At 36.6% G+C, this 6400-nt stretch overlaps 1 pseudogene; it reads right to left on the bottom strand.

Annotated features, from left to right (window-relative positions):
* Positions 1–1967: 1967 nt before the first annotated feature.
* On the bottom strand, positions 1968–5952 carry LOC120179349 (annotated as a pseudogene).
* Between the last annotated feature and the right edge of the window lie 448 nt (positions 5953–6400).

Genomic DNA, 6400 nt, shown 5'->3' with positions numbered 1-6400 from the left:
TTTTGCGGCGTTTTTAAAATAAACGCCACTATTGATTAGGTTTGCTGTAGCGTTTTCCCAAAACGACACTATAAACAACCATATTGCGGCATTTTTACTACAAACGCCGCTATATTAATACTCTATAGCAGTGTTTAATGAAAAAACGCCACTATAAATATTCCTTTTGCGGCGTTTGTTTGATAAACGCCGGTAATTTATCACTCTATAGCGTCCTTTGTATCACAAACACCACTATATACAATATTGTTGCGACGTTTTTTCATAAACGCCGCTAAAGTACTACTATTTTACGGCGTTTGTTGAGAAAACGCCACTATAAATAACTATATTACGGCGTTTTTGCTATAAACGCCACCAAATTACCACTCAACTGCGGTGTTTTTTTGGAAAAACGCCGCTAAAGTATCAATTTGTGGCGTTTTAATTGTAAATGTCGCTATATCCCCGAAATTTGTGGCGTTTGTTCTCCAAACACCGCTACAGAACACTTTTGTTGTAGTGTGATTTGACTGGTTGACAGATATCATTGATGTGATTTGTACATTTCAGGTTAACTCCATATTCTTATAGATCAACACAAATCGTAAATGCTCTGAATCTATGTTTCTCCCTTATCAGCTCAAATTACCAAGAATTCTCTTAGAACCTAATGCCTAAAATGCCTCTGATTTCTTGAATAATGGAATTACTCCTGTCATATCTGAAAACACAAGTAACTCAGATGCAAAGGATTCTGAATACCTTTCTGATTTCATAGGGCCTTCGAAAAATATTTGAATACTATATGATCCTGATAAATCACATTCGGAATAACTGATGATCATGTCAGCTAATGAACTCTTTCGATAGTGATTCTAACTTCCGACATTCTATCGATATATTGAGGATCCGTGTTTCCCCTGCCTGATAAGATTATCAGGTACCTCCGAATGATATATGGAATCTCTAGTGTGTTCCCTGACCACACAGATGTTTTCTCTTATTTCTATTCTAATCTCTGATCACTGCTCTGATTTATGGTATCTCTGTTTGCTGACTGAAATTATTTTTATACGGGTTACTCTGGGACTCTGATATGACTGAAGACTCTGGCAGGTTCAGTCGTTACTGGTAATTCCTTGAATAGGTTTAACACCGACTGGTAATTCCTTATGGACCTAATGCGACCCTTGGGTAGGTTCTGCGGCCTTGAGAATCTTTCTTGGGTAGGCTCTCAGGCCCCAAGGTGCTCTTTTAGGTTATGCAGTTCTGGGGAACTATATATGGCGTTCGGTTGGAGAGATTACTATGATTTTTTAAAATACGTTTTAAACTGCTACTGTTTTAAAAAGATTTGTACATTTTCACTGGTTTTGTGGGAACACACTAGACACCCTATTCTGATCTCCTGAACCCAGTCATCTGAAACATTTCCTATGAACTGAAAGTTTATTGTCTTGTACTATCTGAGATATCAGTGGAACCTCAGCTCGGCATAAAAGTCTGTAGATGTCTGAATCAAAAGGAAATATATTTATCTGTTATATGCATGCATTTTAGCATCATTTAGTAGTATTGTATCACTGAGCTTTCCAAATCTCACTTTGTTACTTACCTTTTCAGGTTAAAAGGATTGAATCAGTGCAACTATCGATATCGATAAGAGAGTTCAACCGACGTTGCTTGTGGAGTACGGTGCATATGTTTAGGGGCATGTATATTGTATTTTATTTTTATATCCGAGTGAAATTTATTTTATTTTTAAATATTGTTAAAAATCACTGTTTTGTTTATAAATTATTTTATGAGTTTAGATGTTTTAACAAAAAATTTAAATTTTATAGTATTTTTACGGTGGGTCGTTCCGGTGACCCTAATGTGACACCCCTGATCGGATCAGATCACCCACGTCGGTCTGTAGGTGTTACAAAACCAGTGAAAGGTCATGTGCTACTACTGATAAGTAAATGAAATAAACAGAGTAGAAGAACCCCATGCATGAGGAAAAAAAGTCGAATATTATAAAAGCAGCAGTAAACACAAATTTGTAAAACTCCACCCGGTTTAGGTTTTATGTTATTTACAATTTCTAGTCATAGTTACCACAGCATAACCATTCAACTAAAAGAGTCCTCTGGACCATTCCCTCCATCAATCCGAAGCGTCGTCGCTGTTGGAATTGAATGCCAATATAAGATCTAGAAGTTCTCTGCCTACTGTCGATGCATTTTCTTCATTCTGTTCTGGGCTAGTCCCTTGTCTTTGTAATGAAAAAAAGTGCAGCATCAGGTCATGCGGTGTCATTTGTCGATACATCCAGCCCCGAGGTTTTGGTTTGAACTGGACACAGAAAGTGCAAAATTTAAATCATTAATTGTCAGTATCATCATAACAGCCAAGAGAATTTTTAGCATGCATTGCTTTCATCATCGTTATCACCATCATCATTACAATCACTATCATCACCACCCTCAACATCTTCACTGTTGTAATCATCACCATCATTGTTGTCTTCGACATCATCATCATCATCAATGTCATCATAAACATCAAGATAATCATCAGAGTCATCTTCCTCCACACCCTCATCATCAGAGTCATCTTCCTCCCAACCCTCATCATCAGAATACTCAACAATACCACCACCAGAAAAGTCATCATCATTGTCGTCGTCGTCGTCATCATCATCTTCGTAGAATGCAGAAAAGGGCAACAAATGAAAGAGGCCACGTTTTGAAACCTTTTGCAAAGAAGTAATGGCAGAGAGATCAGCTCCTCTACTTCTCATGCATCTTTAGAATGGATATTGTCATTTCCAACCAATCCGTGGGAATTTAGACAATAAAAAATAGCAAGCTAATGTTGGCACTAATTACCAACTTTCCTTCTTGTCAGATTTCTCATTTCTTAACTTTCACAGAAAGCTAGGAGAACATGAGTATTTTTATAGTGAAAGAAAGGATGGACTAAAGAGATTAAACAAATTTATCTCAAAGGACAACTAAACAAAAACTGTCATTGGATCTTAGCTCACTACGTTTTGTAACAGGCATTTGGGATGTTTCCACTGTTTTATCCTAGTGTCAATAACCATGGTGCTAAAGAAGAATGCATTTCAAGTCTTAAGCTACCTTATTTATAACCCAAACAGTAATACCAGCACTGCTGCAGCTGCTGCTATTGTCATTATTATCACAATGCAAGAGATTAGGACAAGGCATACCTGTTCAATGTTTGTTGGAAGCACAGCTTTATCAATAGCCTTTGGAGTCCATATCTTGATGTCGTTTTCAATTCCACTGCTAGCCAGAACTGCAGTATGAGGATGAGACTCGATACAGTTGACCACATGTTTATCTGCTTTCATAACACGAACAAGCTCTCCACCTTTTTTCTTCCAAATAAATATTCGACCACAGTCGGATCCACTAACCACATACTCAGAGTTGGGTCCAAAGAAGCTCACACCCTTCACCGTCTCACAATTTCTATGTCCCTTATAAACTTGAGGAATAGCTTTTTCATCAGCTTCCATAGCAGAGTGGTCAGGTCCCACTTCACTTGCTTCACTACATGCATAGGATGGAGAAGGAAGAACTGGATTGGGGCCCAATCCCATATCTTGGGTAAAGAGATAAATGAACTCATAACTGTAGGAAACAAGAAGCTCACTCTGATCTGAAAAGGCCAAGCCAGTTATACCAACTTGATCGTCACCAATCAAATGAGGGGGGCAAAAATAATCTGTAGGCTGACCAAAATCAGTTGAGCCATCCCACTTATATTTGCGAATATCATAAAGGCGAGTATACTCATCTGATCCAGCAACTGCGAAGAGATTTGGGTTCCTTGGATCAATTGAAATAGTATTGAGAGGAACAACCGGCATGTAAGCCTTGCTATCATCAATTGGATGACATGTAAAAAGTTTTGTAGCTGCTGAAGTTCTAAGATCAATCTGAACGGCAAAGTATAAAAGGGCTCTATAAGTCAGCTATGCAAAAGTACAGACAAAAATCAGGTTATAGAAGCTAGATCATCATAGAACAAATCAGATTATAATATCCAGATCAACATAGAAGAATAAGAATAATATGAGAATGGAGTTGACATTATATTCATTTATATAAGACACCGCTATTATACAGCCGGTAGCCATTTCATAAGAACAACGGGTCTAGAAAAAGTAGGGGGGAAATCAATTGCAGACAATCTGACATTAGAATTGATCTTCTCAAAACTTTACCCAATTCAGCCACATATGACTGAATAAAGTTTTAAAACACAACTCACACGCTGCACTAGTCCATCTTGACCACAAGTGTAAAAAATATGAGGGCTTCCTGGTTCAATGGCCAATTTATGAGCTTGTCCCTCGTGTCTGGCCAGCAGACTAGTTTCAACACCACGCTCCAACAGTTGAGCATATCGAACCTACAATTAGGAAACAGTCCTTAGTTAGAATAAGTATTCCTCAATTTACTATATAGTGGTCTTTGCTTAAGCACATGCTACATATTAGCTTCTCACTCCTTAGAACTTTTTTTAAAAAAACTTTTGGTACTCCAAGCCTCATTTTCCTTCATAAATTAAGAGACAAAAAGTCATTGATGCAATAATGGTCATCCGGGAGGCAAATAAAATTTTTGCAGTTTAACAGAAAATTTTAGGACTTTGTTGGTTATCACCACCTACAATATAACAGAAGAATCTACAATTTATCCTACAGATTTAAAAAAAATGCTGCATGCCTAAATAAGCAGTTCACCTGTCCATCTGCAGCACAGGTAATCAAGCTACAATCATCTGCGTAAGGCATGAATTTTGCTTGGAATACGTTGCTCACATGACCTGACTGGAAAGTAAGCTTGGCATGCCCAGTTTGCCAATCCCATAGTATAATCCTCTTGTCATCGGAGCCGGAGACTAAAATGTTACCATCAGCATTAAAGCTCACAGTGTTCACACAACCTCGATGCTTTTCAAGTTTCTTGAAAATTTCAAATCGGAGCACAAGATCCTGGGACATAAACCAATTAACAAATCAAAACCTAATATAACATGGGACTTTGTAAAGGATATAAATTTGTGACTTCAACTTTTCACACATTTTTCCACTACTTACAAGCCAAAACAGTGCGATAAGCATATCCATTCATTCAACACACAAAGCCACCAAATGTACAATCTAAGTTTCTCAGTAAAATATGAGATATTATATAAGATAAAAAATAATTGCATTTAAAAAATGCTGGGGGTTTGAATTTAACTTTTAAATATAAATTTCCAAAATATTTATTTATTTATTCAGCTTCAAGAGAACATTGAAAGCAAGAGATCAATTTTTTTAACAAAATCATTCTAAAAGAACACATTTTTATGATTACTCCATTGTTTGTCACCCATCATTGAGTTTTTCGAATCCAGATCAATGGTAGCTATAAATACACAAATCAAGTAGAATCCACCCACCCATCAATCAAAGATAACCAAAATCAAACACAGCAATTTATGTAGTTCGTGTTACCCAGTTTCAATTTCATCAACAAATAAGCTGTAATAATTAACCCACTGAAAACAATAGGAAGATACCACAAATATTGACAAGTTTTGTGCGAAAAGGGGATCAGACCTCGGACGCAGCAAGCCGGTGGGCGAATTTCCTATTTGAAAGTTCCCCGACTTCCCGTTGCCAAACATCAACCACCGCCGTATCGACACTCGCCCTTGGCCTTTTACTACCCATCGCCGATTTAAGGGGAAAAATTGGAGAATTATTTGATATAAAGAAAAACAAAGATTAAATTCAATCAATTTCTCAATCAATGTCAAAACAAGTTAAAGGAATGGGCTTTTTTATGTTGTTAATGACTCACTGAATCGGAGCGAGTCCATAGAGAGAGAGAGAATAAAAAAGGAGAATGAAACCGGCGGAAGGTTCTTTCTCTTTCCGTAGATTTATGGGTTTACTGAGATTACTCGATTTCACGTAGGTTCGAGTGTTCGAGTGAAGCCCAAGGGAGGGGGCTATAATCCACTATTGGCGTTCCTCAATTTTATATGTTTTTTTTTTTGGGAAGAATCTTGATGTTCAACTATGGTTTGCACGTGGCATTGGTTTGCACGTGGCATTCGTCAGCGTATCTAGCTTTGGTATAATCATAAAAAATTGCTTAAACTATACATCTTTATTGTTTAGGTACTTAAGTTTTTTTTTGTCAAAGTAAGTGTCTAATATTTTTGACGTTATCATTTTAAATGTTTAATCAGTTACAACCGTTAAAAAAGTCAGTTAAATTTAGTCAATCAACCAATATTTGACATATGACCTAATTTTTAATAGCATTTACATTTTTTAAAAAATAACATTCATAAATTTTGAAAAAAAATCTTGATTTTTTTTATTTTACACAAAACA

This window comes from Hibiscus syriacus, unplaced genomic scaffold (assembly GCF_006381635.1).
Source record: "Hibiscus syriacus cultivar Baekdansim isolate YM2019G1 unplaced genomic scaffold, ASM638163v2 tig00112411_pilon, whole genome shotgun sequence".
NCBI lineage: Eukaryota > Viridiplantae > Streptophyta > Magnoliopsida > Malvales > Malvaceae > Hibiscus > Hibiscus syriacus.
The sequence above is the reverse complement of the archived record's forward strand: the minus strand, read 5'-3'. Positions and strand labels throughout refer to the sequence as shown.